The 17,177-nt window shown below is 38.2% G+C and overlaps 1 long non-coding RNA gene across 1 annotated transcript; it reads right to left on the minus strand.

Moving 5' to 3' along the window:
* Positions 1 to 6,233: 6,233 nt before the first annotated feature.
* Positions 6,234 to 15,910, minus strand: LOC103780441. The gene is made up of 5 exons (XR_608201.1): positions 15,853 to 15,910; positions 13,647 to 13,757; positions 12,907 to 12,987; positions 11,595 to 11,679; positions 6,234 to 8,747 (listed from the first exon to the last, which is right to left on the minus strand). It is a non-coding gene; the product is annotated as an uncharacterized LOC103780441 (long non-coding RNA).
* Between the last annotated feature and the right edge of the window lie 1,267 nt (positions 15,911 to 17,177).

A 17,177-nucleotide genomic window follows, 5' to 3' on the forward strand; every position in this document is an offset into this window, starting at 1 on the left:
AAAAGGATGCTACAAAAAGCTTTTGAGTCTTGAAGCACTAACATCCTCTGTGGGTTACAGTTAATTTATTCATTAGAGCCAAGCTGTACTGCAGACAGAGACAAGGCAGCAAAAATCAATATTTCTGTTGTCCCTCCCTCCCAGCTTCCCCATCTGAATTGGTAAGCTGGATATATAGAAATGAAGTTAACATCTTTAATGACCACTGAAAGGCTTTCTTAAATGAACTTTGCAGAACTGAATCATCTTTTATGTATCACCCCAAAACACTTTGCATAGTTTTGTAGTATAGATTTTTCATTGAGTTCCCATGATACCAATTTATTTTCAGAGCTTTAGCTCCTTCCTGAAAAGATGTTTCTTTTACACTGTGTTTTGAATGAATATATTTTTCATTGTCTTGGCTCTTACAAGGATATAATTAATAACAATAAAAAGGATGCTCTCTAGAGTACATGCAAATAGACTAGCTTTGATTTAATGGGAAAAAGGTTTCTTGCTCTGGTCTGGGTTGAATCTTTGCAGTCTTCTTGGCTTCTCCAGAATTCCCTTGCTATTTGGCTCCTCTTGTGTTCATCTGTCACATATAACTTCTTGTCGATTCTCCCTGACCCTGCCTGGAGCACTTGTATTTTTGGTGATGTTGTGGTTTTGATTAATTTTTTTCTTCCTCTCGTTGCCTGCTGTGCAGTGAAAGCACCCTTACATATTTTATTAACCGACAGAAAAACAATTTTTTTTTTCTGATAAAGATAACTCTATTGCAGTCTTAATGAGGAGCAAAACCACTTCATTAGAAATGTGAGCACTTGTATTGTGCAAAGGCAGGATGAGGTTTTGCTTTTAATATTAGGTAACTATAAATGCACCATGCTTACATACTATGAGTGGGAGTTCACCTTTTTCGATAATTTCAGTTTATAATGAAGATGCCCTCTGGTGGCTGCAAGATAAGGTGTTATTTAAGCTCTTGGGTAAGAACAGCAGCAGTGGGACAGCTGGGGTGGGGGGGTTTCCCCAGTTTTTCCCCACGACTGCACTAGCAGCCAAAGGCAGTTGCAGTTGGAGAGCCTGAGCCCTGGCCAAGCATCGAGTGCCCCTCTGAGCCCAGGGCCCAGCCCTGCTCACTCACCTCTCCGAGTCCTGTTAAAAATGGACAGGTCCCAAAGGTCAGGTCTGCTGATGAGCACAACATTGCCTAGGAAATTAATTGCAGCCTTGAAACGGGGCAGCACCGCGCATTGCAGAGCTGATCAGATGAGCACCATCTGGAACAGATGAGCTGTGCATGCGCTCACTGCCATACACACAATGGTATGGTTTGTCCTGAATTGTTTTCCCAGAGAGGACTAGCTAGCTTCATCTGCAAAATATTTTCAGGAGAGGAATTTTTGGAACTGCTTAAAACTTTTTTTTTTTTTTTTTTAAAAAACTGAAGTTGGGATTTTCAACACTTGAGTACAAAATTAACCCTACAATGGTGGGTAAAGCTTTGCTGTTTCTAAAGACACCACGGTGAAAATGGAGCCAGATCAGTCTCTTAGATATAGTTTACTAAGACACAACTTAAACCCCAAGGTTTCTCACTGTCCTATGCAAACTTATTTCCCTACTGCTGTCTTTGTTCAGTGATTTCAGTGGTTCAAGAGCTCATGTTACAGCAACTGCACAAGTAGCAATGGGCTTTTTACTACGTGGAGCCTATGACTTGCTGAGGAGCTGCGTCCTTTCCGCCCACGTACAAACCCTCTGCCTACTCACAGCTGGAACTTGTTGAACTATGGCAAGCAAGCAGAGCAGGGCTGAAGGAGGTCATGAACTTACAATACACACAGCTGGTAACTTCTGCAGCATTTTATTCTACCCAGCTACACTGGCCTCTCTTAAAGTTGTTTGAAATCTAGTTTTCATTCTGTTCTGGCAGAGACAGCAACATTTGGAGCTCTTTGAATACCCACTCCTCCAAATATACTTGATGTTTCCTTGACATGAGGAAGACCTGGAGTATGTCACCCCCTCGCTGCAGGCCCTGCCACTCGCCTCCCTCTCCCAGGGCTGTAGCTGCATGTGCACCAAGGCCCAGCTCTGATGTAGCCCAGCTGCATAACCTTGCCTCAGACAGCTGAAAAAAAGCTGTGAGAAAGTCTGTGGAGAGAGAAGAAAGGTAAAAGCACAGACAGAGGTAGAGCTGCTGGGACAGGATTGCCAGTAGCTCAAGGATTCAGGAAGGAAGGCAGCAACAGGGAAAGGTACACAACCTAAAGGAAAAGAGCGAGGCTTGGCAGGAAGCATCAAGGTTGGTTTGTTGGGGCAAGCTGTCAGTGCCAGGGGCACTGATGGAGTTTGGCAGAGGGTGGAAATGCAGCAACACCAAGGGTCTGCTCTGGGGAGCTGAAAGGACTGATCCTTCCCCTCCTGCCAGATGCCTGCCTGGCCAGCAAAGCCACCACAGGTACCTCACTGGGTGAGCGCGCTCATGCTCAGCCTAACAGCTTGTGAATCTTTTCTGTGGGCTAGTCAATAAATAACTGCTATTTGCACCTCGATATGTATATTCTGCTTACAGATTATCTCTGAGACTGGCTACAGATACCTGAACAAACTGATACAAAAGTGAAGCTTTAACAAATACCTGTAAACACATTTTCATAATTTTTTTACATTCACTCTAAGGCAAAAAGGATTAGCAGAGCATTTTCTCATTGGTGGAAAAGTATTTCCCACTGGGGAAAGACAAGCACACAAAAAGTAATTTTCTATTTTTGCTTGTAAAAAGCTAAAACTATTTACCAAAACATCCCACTTACTAGTAAAATTTTTCCTTGGCTTTCTTTTAAACTATTGTTTTATTCCATTATCCTTAAGTGCTTCACATATACTGCTTAAAAATGTCATCCCTGTGTGAATTTCAGGTGATGAAAATTCTGGGGAAAATTCCTACTGCAGACGATTTCTTTAGGATCAGCAGCGTACATGCAGAAATAATTTTCCAATTTTTTTTTTTTTTTTTTTCCCATGCTAACACCAGCACACTAGGCTCTAAAACAATGAAGCTACTTAGAAAGCTGCCTGAGCAGGTTGATCTGAACACCTGTAGTGTGCATGTGAGAAGTCTTCAGGGTGCCACATACCTTCATTCTTTAAGCTCTCAGAAAATGTCTTTGTATCCTGGAGAAGCTGTTGAAAGAGATCATCCTATTCATCTGAAGGGAGACAGCCCAACAAAACACAAAAGAATTCAGAACGCCACTGATTTAAGTACTGAGGTGATACTGCTGAAAAAGGCAAGATAACTTAAAGCCTGACTTTCTTAAAGCTGTCCTTTCTTCTTGGACATAGAAGGAAGAAAAACCAAAACCACAAAAAAATCCTACCAAAACCCTAAACCACAGTAGTATTTTTCTGTGATATCTCTTTGTTACTTCAGGAATGGGCTGCACATGTTTCTCAGATAGCAGATGCAGTTAAGAGCTGTCCTAAAAAGGAAAGACTGACTCATTCCACATGCACACTTTTACACACTCTCTCTGGTCACTTCACTGTAAATCTTTGCTGTTCTGACATCAGCTTGGCTTTTCTTAGTAGCTGGAGGAGAAGTTGCCAAACAGAATAGGTTTTGTATATGCTAACCCCTATTCTGGATAGAATTAATGGACCAAGTCTGAAAGCCAAAAGCCTCAGATTTATTTGGGTTAATCAATGCCAGAATTTGTTGGCTAGGGAATGATACAGATGATCTTTCACAGTCAAAAGAGTACATCAGTGTTGCAAGCATTTGGAAGGTAACAGCATACGTATCTTAAATGCCACCAAATAACACATTGGCTTTCACAATAAGACACTGCTGGACAGTATAGGCTTGAGTATCTTATTCCAATGCATGTGAAAGTTTGCAAATAATTCTGGAGCAGTGGATCAAAGCAAAAGGAACAAGTGCAAGGAATTGCGTGCAGAAGGAGTAGGAGTACAAACTCAGGTAAATATTCTGGCACATAAAATTCATTTCTCATATGATGTTTCTGCAGAAAGTGAGGTGGCACAGTTTTAGGCAATCATCAAGTTTGACTAGATGGTGGAGGTACCATAGCATAAATTAAAGCTAAAAGGGGAGAGCAAAACAGCACTTTTTTTTTTTTTTTTTTAAATTATTTTTTTCCTGTGAGAAACTTGAAACGGAGTATCAGGAAAATCCTTCAGACTACTCTGACTTAATCCACAAATATTCTAGCCCAATATATGCAAACAGTCATAAGCAGAGCTCAGCTATCAAGAGTACTTTGTTACACTGGTGTTAATGCACTGTTGCACTTGTATGTACCTGCCTTGTTTAATTTAGAAACCAGAGGAAGATAAAATATTTTGTTCAGCACCTAAAGAAAAGCTACTTTCTAATTACTAATAACCAACAAACAATAGGTTCTGTGCATAATCTTGCACAAAACATCTGTATCAGTGTAAAACCATCCCACATGAACACGTTTATCAGTATTTGTTAACTGGTAAAATATTTTGGCAACAGCATGTTTGCAAATAGGGTTAAAAATAAATTGTATGCAATAGGATGGAGTCAACTTTTGTACAAGATGATTGGCAATGGGTTTTAGTATCTATAATAAAAGTATGTTACATAAAGACATATTATTGCAGATTGCCTGATAGGAATGATACACACAACTTTGTATGAGGCAAAAGGTACTAATCTGGAAGCATTCACTCTTAACAAATATATTTAGAGTTATGGTAAAAGAGCTAAGTTTATCTTGTAGCTAATTAGAAAGGCAAACAGAGCAAAAAGCCTTTCCAACCTGCATTATTCTATTACAAATAGCTTTTGTAAGGTAACATTCATACTTAATTCAAAAAGACTGCTTTTTAATCTGAGATTAATTCAGTATGGTGGTCAACAGGAACATGTAACAAAACCTTTTAAAAGTTTCACATATTCATCATCTCATCCACTGCATTTTAAGCAGGCAACATACTGGGCCTGTTTATTACTATTTATATTATAATATTTAAATTATGACAAAATGGTAAAAATGTCATTTCTTCAGTTACAGGAGTGTAAATGTGTCCAGTGGCACACAGCGTGAGGTTTTTAACTCTTTGTTAAAGAGCCCTCACCACTGAGGATGTCTTTATTGCACATGCTAACACAAATTAAGCTTCCTAACCTCTAGGTCAGTCCCCTTTGCTAGCTCTACTGGGAACAGACTTATTCTCAGTAGCTTGTGCTAGTATCACTGGACTGCACAGTGCCTGCACCCTGAGCCCAGCCGGCCCACCCTGCGGGCTGCCTGGGCTGCCACAGGGCTGGCAGAGCTCTCGGGATAGGTCAGAACCACGTGTATAATGTGAAGGACTGTCTCCCAAGGGGCACAGCCTGCAGCAAGCGAGCTTCCCCTCTGCCTATCCAGCACTAGAGGCAACGTGCAGGAGCCCACTGGATCACCCTGCCACTGCTTTCTGCTACTGGGTGCAACCTTGGGCACCCACTGCCAGGTCAGCGCCTCTCTCCTGCCGTATGCACTGACACAAAGCTACATCGAGGACCGTGCAGTTGGTAAGGCAATAGGAGGAGACACAATAGTTGACATTTAACTCTATTTCTTTTCCAAGTCTTACTTTGGGCAGAACACTCCTCCGATAACACACCATCGGCACTGGTGATCAGACCAAAAGGAAAATAAGCCCCAAGATGATCTTTAAAGAAATAAAAGGCTCAAAGATTGCAGTTGAAAGAGAAACAGTCAGAATAAGTCTTAGTTCCTGTGAAGCATCACCTCTGCTCTCCAGAACTGGGTGCCAGCCAACACCACTGTGCTTGGGAAGACAAATGCACTTTTAGGCAGCAGACCATCCATCTCCATCCTTCTTTCTAGAAAACTGGCTTGCTTCTACAACTACAGCGTGCAGACCTGGTCACATGCAACTCTCCATGAGGGCTGACACAGAGGACAAAAGAGTTCTTGCATTCAAACACGATATTTCATAACACATTTTTCATACATCTTTCCCTGTTTTGTCTGAAAGAATAAAGTGACTTTGCAATGTGGTTTGAAAGAGTTAAAATCTGATTTTAATGAAAGACAGAGGAAAGAAGAACAAAGACTGCAAAGCAGAAAGCAACTTTGAGCACTTCAAAATTAACATGAAGGTTTTAACATAACCTGTTTGAGTTTCCCCCCAATAAAGGACAGGCTAAAGGAAAAAGACAATGCATTTTCTTTTTTTTTTTGTATCTTTTTTATTCAAAAGTTTTCAAAGAAATAAAACAGAAAAAGCTAACAATCTAATCAAATTTACAGTTCAAAAATGTCTTTTGGCGTTTAACAACAAGTCCTAGGAAACAAAACTACAGAGTTATCTTGAACCGGACAAATAAGTTACCACTGGCAAGTTTGTGGCACTAGTAAAACAAAAATAAAAAATTAACTCTCTTGATCATATAGATATCTCTATGAAAATCTTTTTTTTTTTTTCAATCTGTACAAAAGGTCTTTCTTCATAAATTAATTTTTTATAATTTAATGGCTGTCTACTATGTGATGTTTAAGTAACTGATTATTTCTTTATGTACAGAGGTTAAATTTCCCAAATCTTACCCAGACAATGAGTATGGCACTTAGTTCAGACATTTCTGGCAGCAGCTCTTCCCTCCCTCTAACACAGCTATCATACTGCAGTTTTATTTAACGCAAAAATATCAAGTAGTGAGAGATCCAGGTTTGGAAAGATACCAGATACAGGCAAGGTGCTGCAGGAAGTCTGGACTTTTACAAAGCAGTAATATTCCAGGGAGCATAGAACCAATAATACCACAACTTTTTTAAAAAACGAAAAAACAAAAACACATCTCTTATGACTATGTATTTCACTAGAATCTACACTTCTCAGAGCAGCAATTTACTTTTGAAACTATGAAATGTCACCGACATCTATACTCCAATACTCACACAAAATTTAAAAACTAAAAAATACTTGAAAGAAACAACTGCTTAGCCCTAGCTCCTGAGCTAGGATGATTTGGTCTGTGGAAACAGGGAGGGCCAGCAACCTGTCCCAATAGAAAAGGAAATAAACTTTGAGGTAGATAACTGATCATATACAGCTGACCAGAGAAGTACACAGTTTTGGAAGACAACTTAATTTATCATTTGATTGAAAACATACACAATTGTAATAAAGAGGTTTAGTAGCAGTGAATTATCTAATACGTGAAATACAAATAACTGTGTATTTATGAATCAGGAATTTCATAGTTTCAAAATTGGTTTTCTTTACACTTAACACTTGTAGTGATGATGTAAAGTGTGGCACTGCTTGGATCCAAGTCTTCCTTCATGCTTTTGTGTCCATACATCAATTAAAATTATAAAACCTAAATGCAAATGTACAAAAAAGGCACATTCTCCTAACCGCAAACTGGTCCGGCAAAAATAAAGAGTACAGAAGACGTAATGCTGAGACAAATCAGAATTATTGGTTACTGGCTCTTTGTTCTTTGGTAAAGTTACCTTTTAAAAGTGCCAAGTCTTTTTATTTTTATTTACCTACTATAGAGAGCTAGTACCCAATGAATTATGCTTCTACTTACATCTCAGCGTATGTTTCAAAACGAGTCCTTTAGCCTTTGCCATTTTGCTGTAGTAGCAACATTTCTGTTTGCTAAGTCTCAGCACAATCCTCATCCTAAAGCACTATTGTTAGTATAAAGGAAGGACAAAAACATTCGGTGATATCCCCACCCCAAAGTCCCTACTCTACCTATGCTAAAACTAGAACATCAAGTTAGTTTCTGAAAAAAGGCAAAAAAAGATTTTACATTGCATCATACAGCAGAGTTCCTAAATCATTCAAACTACCAGAGGGAACTATTGGCATATGGCCTTACAAACAATTTATCCTATTAAAATTTCCCCAGTCAGAAAATGTGTTTCACACAAAACATTTTTTCCCCCTCTTGCATTTCACTACCTTACATATTATGTGAAAAATCATTAAAAACACTTACTACACATTAAAAAAGCCAAATTTTCAGCAATTTTTATTGACTACCTTTAAAAGCCCTATGCTGCTGTTTTACAAGGCATAATAGACCAGCTCATTTGGTCAAAGCGTTCTACACCATTAGTTTGGACTACTTACTGAAACAGCTACAGCATTGAAAGATTTAAGGCAAATTGGAATTTATAGAAAAAGATAAGACACTTCACACTACATTAAAAGAAAAACAGAAAGCTGTAAGACCAGACACTATAACTGCAACACGGCACTAAAGCAACACTCACACACTGCAAGCACAGAACATCATCTTAGATGTTTTACTATTTTGAACTTCAGAAAACCCATTTCATACAATTAGAAAAAAAAAAGGAGAAACAAACAAAATAAAAATAAACCAAAACACAAATTCTGTCATGCACTTGAATAAGTCTTCGTGGTCATCTGTGCATACCCAGAAATTTTATTTTTTTTTTTTTTTGCGTCATAACACTTGATAAAAATTTTTTTTTTTTTACTAAAATAAACCTGTTCATGGGAACAGCTACTAGATGAATTTAAGGTTTTTCTTATGCACCTTATAGAACTTATAGCAAAAATAGTTTTAGTTGATTTCATTATAAATAACATTTTCAAGAACCTGTGCAAAACTGTCAATAATTCCTAAAGCACGATTGATCAGTAAAATCCATGATTGTTTCAGCCTTTGCACCCTTCTCCAGGCCAGGTCAACACTGGGACATCTGTAACACAGAAAGGTCAGAGCTAGAGCAGAGTTACAATTGCACACTTTTTTGCTAATTTTGCTGTCCATAAAACTAAATAATTTCCTGTTTTAGACAGCTATGAGAAGACTAAGTGAATCTGAGTATAAATTTAAGAAGTAACACATGGGGCACTGCAGGTGCTTGGCCCATCCTAGGGGACAGCTCTCCACCAGAATACAGCCTCTGCTGCATTCTACCCCCTTCTCTCTTTCCTACCTGTTCAGCATGCAGAGTTCCCACTGTGGAAGCCTGAGACTGCATTCAAAGCTACTCCTTTCTTTGTTGTTCTATTATTGTTTCCTTTTAATTGACCAAAAGTGGTGGAGTGTGTGAGCTTACTCCTGTGGCACCTCCAAAGCTTTTGATCTCTGAAAAAGTAACACAACTTTCTTTTGATGCAGCCTCAGGGAGGTGGCATACAACAGGTAACACAGAGACAGCTACTGTGCCTCCACAATGGCTCATACTTAAAAGAAATTTTGGGCTCATTAAATTTGAAGGAAGACTTCTCAATTTACTGTATTAGCTTATATTGCCATATGGGTTTTAAAAAAAAAATAACCAGCCAATTAAAAAAGTTTAGGCAATTTTTTAATTTCGCAAGGCAAGAGAAAGTCTGGCATTTTAAGGCTTTTCCATTTTATAGATGTATATACATAATTTTAACAGGTTGGGGTATTTTGAGTCCCTTTGACTATTTTCACATAGTAGCAACTTTCTGAGAAGAAGCTCAGTTATTAAACATAGCTGCCAAAGGAAAACCGATGTGTACTTCTTATTGACTGCATCTACTTGTGCAAATGTGCTCATTGTCATTTTCCCCTTATTTATGGCAATATGTACATTGACTTTTAACGAGACATGCCAAAATTGCTGCATCTGCATCTAGGAAGAAGCTTCAGTTTGACAACAGTAATGAAGCCGCAACAATTAAGAGACTGTGGTGTTTCCTGTATTTAGGGCAAGAAATAACTGTCAGTTCCCTCCCCTTCACCTGTCTGAAAAATGACAAGTACCAGGCATGTTCCAGGGACAGAAATGCAAAGTGCCATACTCTGAGGCCGAAGTCAGCTGAGAAGTATTAACCTCCCCATGTGCCCACTGCCATAGCCACTGCTGGCATAGATTTCACTGGCTCCTACTGCATATAAATATAGATAATGGTACTTCTCTGAAGAATAAAATAAATGGATGACCAGCTTACAGCAAATGCAGAATTGCTCACAGGGCTCAGTATTCTACACAGAGTGACCATTATAAAATGTGTCTTGGCTGGCAACACACCTCCTCCTGCCTGGCCCCAGCCTATGGGAAAGATACCGCCAGGCTGGGAGAGAGAGGCAGGACAGGGAGAAGACACGCAGGATTACGCTTCTCTATTTGTAAGGGGCTTTTACACACCCACAGGGAAGACCTGAGGCAAAACAAGTAATTTCTTGAAAAGCAGTTAACACCAGCCAAGAGCCTTGGCATGGGAAATGTGCAGGAGCTGCGACTCTAACAGTAGGAGATGGATAACAAGAAGAGCCTGTGGCTTTGCTTTCTCCCTGCCCTGGAAGCAAATCAAGGATGTGGGCTTTCTCTAGATGCCAGCACTTGGCCAGACTACAATAATAAACACAGGTCATATGTTGCGCTATGCAGACTGTACCATCTGTTGAATGTACAAAGTTTCCCCATTAGTTTATTTCTATCTTTACGTTCTTGAACATACAAGAAGTTAAGCGAATAATGGGGACGAAAGCAGCATTGTCAAATAGCCCAGCTGACCTGCAAAATCAAATGTAATGTCAAAGTCTGTGCTCTGTTGGATCTATACATGGGAGAATTTTAGAGAGAATATTTTAGGGAGAATATCACACAGTTAGAAATTCTTCGCATATAACTGATTATGATTTTCCAGTATCTAATAAATACTGTGAGGGCTGTAGAAAACCCTTCGAAGACATCCTCTAGCACATTATTGCAGCTGATTGAAATTTTTCAGTATGTGGTCTTACAAAATTTGATTTTAAAAAAAAAAACAAAATTGAAGTCAAGTTACCTGGCTTACAAAGCACTCAGAAGAAGGTAAGTTAAGGAAAAATTAAATTCTGAAATTTTAAAACATGGAGGATGGAGAAGGGTGTGATTAGTGCAAACAATATTTTCAGGATGGCAAAATTTTACATAGATGGAATTTGGGTAAAGGTAAATCTAATAATTGGCTAGTAAAGAAAGGCCATGCAAGCAAGACCAGAGGAAACCTGGAGTTTGAAAGTAATACTCTGGAATTAGAGCCAAACAAAGACATAGATTAAATCTTTTTCCAGGAATAAAGGATGATCAAGGAAGCGTTCAGGAGAAAAGGTCAGCAAAGATTTCTTCCAGACCACCTTGATGCCTGTGGTCTGGAAGTCAGCTGCAAAGCTGCTTCCAAATCTTGCATGGACTACAGAACTAGAGGATATTATATGTATAAATACAGTTCTGTTTAGCATTGTGATTCTTGTATTTTTGTACTAATTAATCATTAATTCCTGTATACAGCATACCACCAAGGTGACAAATTAAAATCCAACACAATCCGGTTATGCTATAGAGAAATTATTACAACACTATTACTCATAATTCATTAACTCACTTCTGGAACCTCTGCTTCCTTTCCTGTCTTCTAACCCTGGCCAAGTTCAAATTAACTTCACTGCCTTTCCCCAAGTACTATCTGTGTTCTTTACATGACATTAAAAAAAAAAAAAAAAAAAAAATCGATAAGAGTACTGTAAATTATGAAATAAAATATCTTTGAATTTACATCTTTTATGTGCCAGGATAAGCCCCTACCTCACAGTTACTTATTTTGCTGATACGTATATGGAGAATGGTCACTGGATGTCTCTACTGTAACCTGTTGTTGACCACTGGCTTCCTGAAAGTAAAAAGGCAGACAAGGCATAGGACAAAATCAGGCAGCATTATATGCACTCTGTATTTCCACGCGACTCATGCAATTAACAGTCTTCAAATCTGAAGTCTTTCTCAACTGAAGCATTCCAAATTCAAGGTTTTAACTTTGCATTTATTTATACTGCAGCAAGCAGAGAAAAAAAAAAAGTGTAAACCTTGTATTTCCTCAGCTTCTTGATGATAATTAAAAAAAACCACCGACCTTTGACATTATAGAAATAAACAGAGGGAGCAAATAACTTCTAATATGTTTTCTCTGTGCAAATGCAAAAGAGCTTTCTGCCTCTCTCCTTTTCTCCTTTTGAGATCTGTGTAACCACATGTACAAACACCATTGCTTTGTGTACCATGGTGTGATTGGCACTAGGCAACACAAAGAATCAAAGCTGGGACTTTGCACAGAGACCCCCAGAAACCAGGGAAATAATTAATAAGATAGTGCTCTGGCAGACAATGCAATCAGCTAATTATCAAAAGTTGTTCTCTGACCTGCGTAGATAGATACATACACTGAACCAAACAAGTTCTGGAGCTTCTGGACAAACAGACTTTGAAATGAAATGTTTTTTTCCTTAGAGGCTCTAAAAGAGACTATGTGACACTCATTCTGAATACAAGAGCTGCATGCAGCACACGTTGTCTAGCTCCCCTGTTAAAGTTCTGATCTATGAAAGGGTGTAAGGTAAGTCACAGTGGTTGTCTACTATTTAGTCATGCTCTTCAACTGGACTTGCAGTGGGCTTTATTAGGCAAATACGCACAGTACCCTGTCAGGGTAAAACTGGGATTCTTTGCAAAAAAGTTGCAATCACAGTCTGTTGGCAGAGAAGTTTGCTCGCAGGAAAACCAAATGAAAGATCAAAACTACAACATACCCCCTGGCTTTTTCCTATTGAAATTTGTTTCACAAAACACAAGTTTGTCTGAGCTATGCTCATACAGAAGACTGCTTCAGGTTCTGTACCGCTCCAAGTACAGTACATAAAATCATGCTTTGTTACAAAACTAGTTATATCACTTGAGAATAATGACACCTTACAATTTTATTTTACATTGCATCCACCGTACATTGATAGTTACAATGATAGGCTTTAAACAGTAGTTTTCCTAGCAAAAAAAAAAAAAAAAAAAAAAAATCTGATATCATATTCATGTCTCTTATCTGCAGTCTCTTATGAAACATACTCACCTCAACAGGAACTGCTGCTGTCTGGACATGTGTATATTGGGGTATGTAGGCTCCTTGCATAGCTGTTGTGGCTGGCATGTACTAGAAAGACAGAGTCTGTTAAATTCAGCTAAAGCCTAATGTAAGCTTAAGAGTATTCAAAATACCTATCATGACATTAAGAGATATTGACTGTTTCCCTAAAGCAGTATACATCAGAGAAAACTTGCGTGTCTGAAATCAATAGGCTTTTCAGAAAAGTGAGATACCTGTTTTAAGATAACCCAGATTTAAGACTTCAAAGACTAGGTAAAGGGCTTCTACTTTCTGTTAATCCAAATCATCATAATTTCTTTTTTTAATTCCTTCTGCTCAGAAAAGAAGGGTCTTTCAGTTTAGAAGCTAACTCTCTCTCTTCTTCTGGCTTAGCTTCTGTTGCACACTTTGTATCACTTTCTGCAAATCTGATATCCTGAAGAGAGAAAACAACTATTTTTTTTCTTTTTTGATTCAATTCTGGAGTTACCTCCCGAGTTCCTTTCATTTGCTTTGATCTATTTGTTTACTCATTGCCAATTTCTGATCAGTTAATAGATTGAATAGAAGCTGCTGAATAGGATTTAAAAATGGAGAGAGTTCTTAATGTTTGATTGGATGAAAGACTACCGAAAGCATTATTTTTTTTTCCTACATGCAAGCTGCACATGCACGCTGTGATCGACACACAGTATCTTCTACTTGTGTATTAAATTGCTACATACTGTTCCAGTACTGCCTAATGAAAGATGACTCATCTGCTGTGTCAGAGGGCTTATCATCGACGCAGGCTGTAGTGACATGGTATGGTCCATGGAGGGAGTCAGTACAGCGCCCTGTTAAAACAGAGACAGAAATGGTTGCAGCAACACTCAGATTTTAATTGCATTCTGGATTTGACAGTCTAAATATTGGCTGTCCCTCCAAAGAGACACACAACAACTACTCTCCTCAATCCCAGGCTCTGACTCAGGATTCAGGTCTGGGGCACTGTGAATATTCTACTTGAGCAGATGCATTTTGGTAATGGCATTAACTTTGTCTTGAACACACAACTGATGTACAAGGCACTTGAGACAATGGATGAAAACACTTTTTAAAATATGAGTTTAACCAGTTGCTAACCTTAAAGCAAAAATCTCCACGTTACCAGATACTCACTTAGCTTAACCTCTGGAACTTCAGGCTCTAGGAAGAAACTTTTATCTTATCTTTAGGAATGGACGCTTTGGAGGAACATTTGTGTTAGGAGAACTCCACTCCTCCCATGCGATGTTCACACACAAGACAGCTGCTCTACTTCATGGCTAGGTTCCTCAGCACACACATTTCAGAAGAGTGCTTAACAATGCTGATTCCTTGTCTAAATACTAGCTACTCTGATGACATGTCTATCACTCCTGTACTATTCTGCGAATCTAATAAAAACTATATGTCAAATTTTTAAACACTTGAGAAGTTATGGTGGGCACTCTCATAAGGTTTTCAGAGTAATGTGAAAGGGAGGGTTATCAACAAATTTAATTTTACTAATCATGATCTACAAAAGCACATTTCCCAATACTCTGTATGACTTATGCTTGCAGAAATGTTAATTAAAATTAATGGAGGCTCAAAACTAACAGATATAATTGCAGAGTACTGAAAGCCAGTTTTTTGAATCAATAACTAATCCTTAAAAACATGGAAAAAAAATTTTAAAAAAGTAGAGACTGTAGTTAGAAAAATCATGTGATCAGTGTAGATGAAATGAGTCACAGGCACATTAAACACTAAAAGAATTTCCTGTCTGTGGACTGCAGGCTTCTCCGCAAAGCAAATGAGAAAAACAGCACTAGTCTTTGCACAGGCCCAAACTGAACTTGTCAGGAATCTAGATCTTTATTTTCAACTGTAAAATCTCTTCTTGTATACCTGCAAAATTAATACACCTCATAGCATTATAACATAGCAGCTTTTGTCTTTTACAGCATGATTTGCAAGATGATTTTTTATCAAAATCTGTGTTGATAGAACAGTTAAAAAGTTGTGTGCATATGTGTCTAACAACAAAAACCACAAATACAACAACAATTAAGTGTCTGAGAGGGTGTTCTGGTTCCGTGTCACCTACCCTGCATACACAAGAAGAAAATGTTCTGTCAAGATTTACGTTCTATAATCTGAATGGAGAGGTTAAATTCAAGACAATATCCTTTCTATATGTGGAAAAAGACTTGTGAACTACAGGAATGCATATATTAAAGTGCCTGTTATTATTTGTAATGCTCGTCTCAAGAAATGTAATAGGTCTCAGATGTAATGGTACTTAATTGGCAAATGACATAGATAAGAAACAAAATATCATGGGAGATTACAGATTAGAATGCCTGAGAGTCTCGTACAGATGCCACATCCAAAAGTGTAGGGAGACTGTGGCATTACTCATGAGTAGTGAAGCCAGAGCAAGCCATGCAGGTTTTCTCAACTGAGTGCCCATAATGTCCTCTATATCACTACATCTATCTGTCTTACATAAATTATCCAGTCTGAACTACGCTAGACCCATTCTTAAACCTTGGGTCTTCAATTCCAGCTCCTGATAGGTAAACATGTAAAACATTGGTGTTTGCAAAGTGCTCTTCATTTAAATTAAAAATTTAAAAAATAAATTAAAAAAATTAAAAAATTCCTCGGGATGCTGACTTGGTAACTGGTAATGGTACCCATCACCTCAGCACCCTGAAGGCAGCTTGCTTTCTTTCCTAATGAAACAAGAACCCAGTTCAGGTTACTGTCTTTGTCTGTCTTTTCATTTTGACCCATGATTTAATCATGACGTAACTGTCAAAACTCTGAAAGTAGCTGGGTGGGAACTGACCTATTTCCTGTTATTTAAAGTATGTAAAGTGTTTAAATAACCAGTAACACAACAGAAGCATAAAAACTTACTGGGTGCTGCATTATATAGGGTTGAGGCTGCATCCAAGAAGGACTCTGAACCTAGAATAAAATTAGTATTTTATTTTTTGGTTTAGCAATCTTTTTCCTGAACACTCCAACTGAGATATTTATCCGTTATTTATTCACTTTTTAATGCACTTATTCATTCTGTGGAGCAACAGTGATTTCTGTGAAAAGTGTATTTTTTGTAGCTGTAAAGCAGTAACAAGATTTTGAGGCAATATACCACATACACCTTCCAGAACAGCATACTATGTTTTTAGTGCAGGTCTCAGGAACTTTATCAAGTATTCTGAAAAGGTTCAAACATATGCATAAGATAATTATGTTGTGTTGAAAAAGGAGGCATCTCTTGCCTTTGAAATTCCTTTGGGGAAAAGTAATTGGGATTTCAGAAGGTACAGCATAATTTGCCTTCTATTGTGATTGAAATAAATTATTGGATTTTCACAAGGTAAACTAATAGGTTGTACAGCTATTTTAGTTAAAAAGAGATGGTTGCAACAGGTCTTTGGAAAAGTATGCTGCAAAAAATATTAAAGAGAAGAATGAAAATGTTTCCTCCCCACCTCCTGTAGGTGTGTAGGATAAACATCTTCATGTGCAGAACAGACTCACCAACGCTACCACACATTTAAAGCCCCTTAAACCATCATTCCCAGATAGACAGACAGTCTTGCAAAAAATCCACGCGAGGTATTTTCTGCAAGATGGAAATATTTCTTCCCTCCTTCTGGTACTGATTTTCAAACCAGAGTAATACAATTTTTCTTTTTTTTTTTTTTCCCCCATCAGAAAAAGAGCAACTTGAACTCTCCCTTTCCTCAAGCAAAAGCTTAATGCCAAAAATACTAGTACAGCCTGACTACAGCTTTGGCTAATCTACTCATACTATGATAGTAACGGGCTTTGTACTGTCATTGGGATATAGAGGAATTGCAGAAACAAATTTTAAGACTAGGCAAAACCTATTAGCTTTGTTTACCTTTAATAAGAATAGGTCTAGAACAGGTTATTTTTTCATTTAGGCATGGTATAAACCATGGTCTTGTGACAGGTCCTGTTGTGTAGATGACAGAATGATGTAGGTTTCAGTGAGAAGGGATCAGTAATGAACATGTGACTAATACTCAAAATGTGAAACTCTTCTGGCCAAGAACCTCCTTCCTCCCCAGTACAGAATACTTCAATTTAATTTTCTGTTCCTGTTCCTGTGGCATTTTAAGCATAATGATTTTAGTTACTCCATCTCTGATTCTATAGACAGCCCAGAAATGTGATACTATATTCCTAAGACATGTATTTCCATACCA

The sequence above is a fragment of the Merops nubicus genome, unplaced genomic scaffold (genome assembly GCF_000691845.1).
Source record: "Merops nubicus isolate BGI_N331 unplaced genomic scaffold, ASM69184v1 scaffold11239, whole genome shotgun sequence".
Taxonomy (NCBI): Eukaryota; Metazoa; Chordata; class Aves; order Coraciiformes; family Meropidae; genus Merops; species Merops nubicus.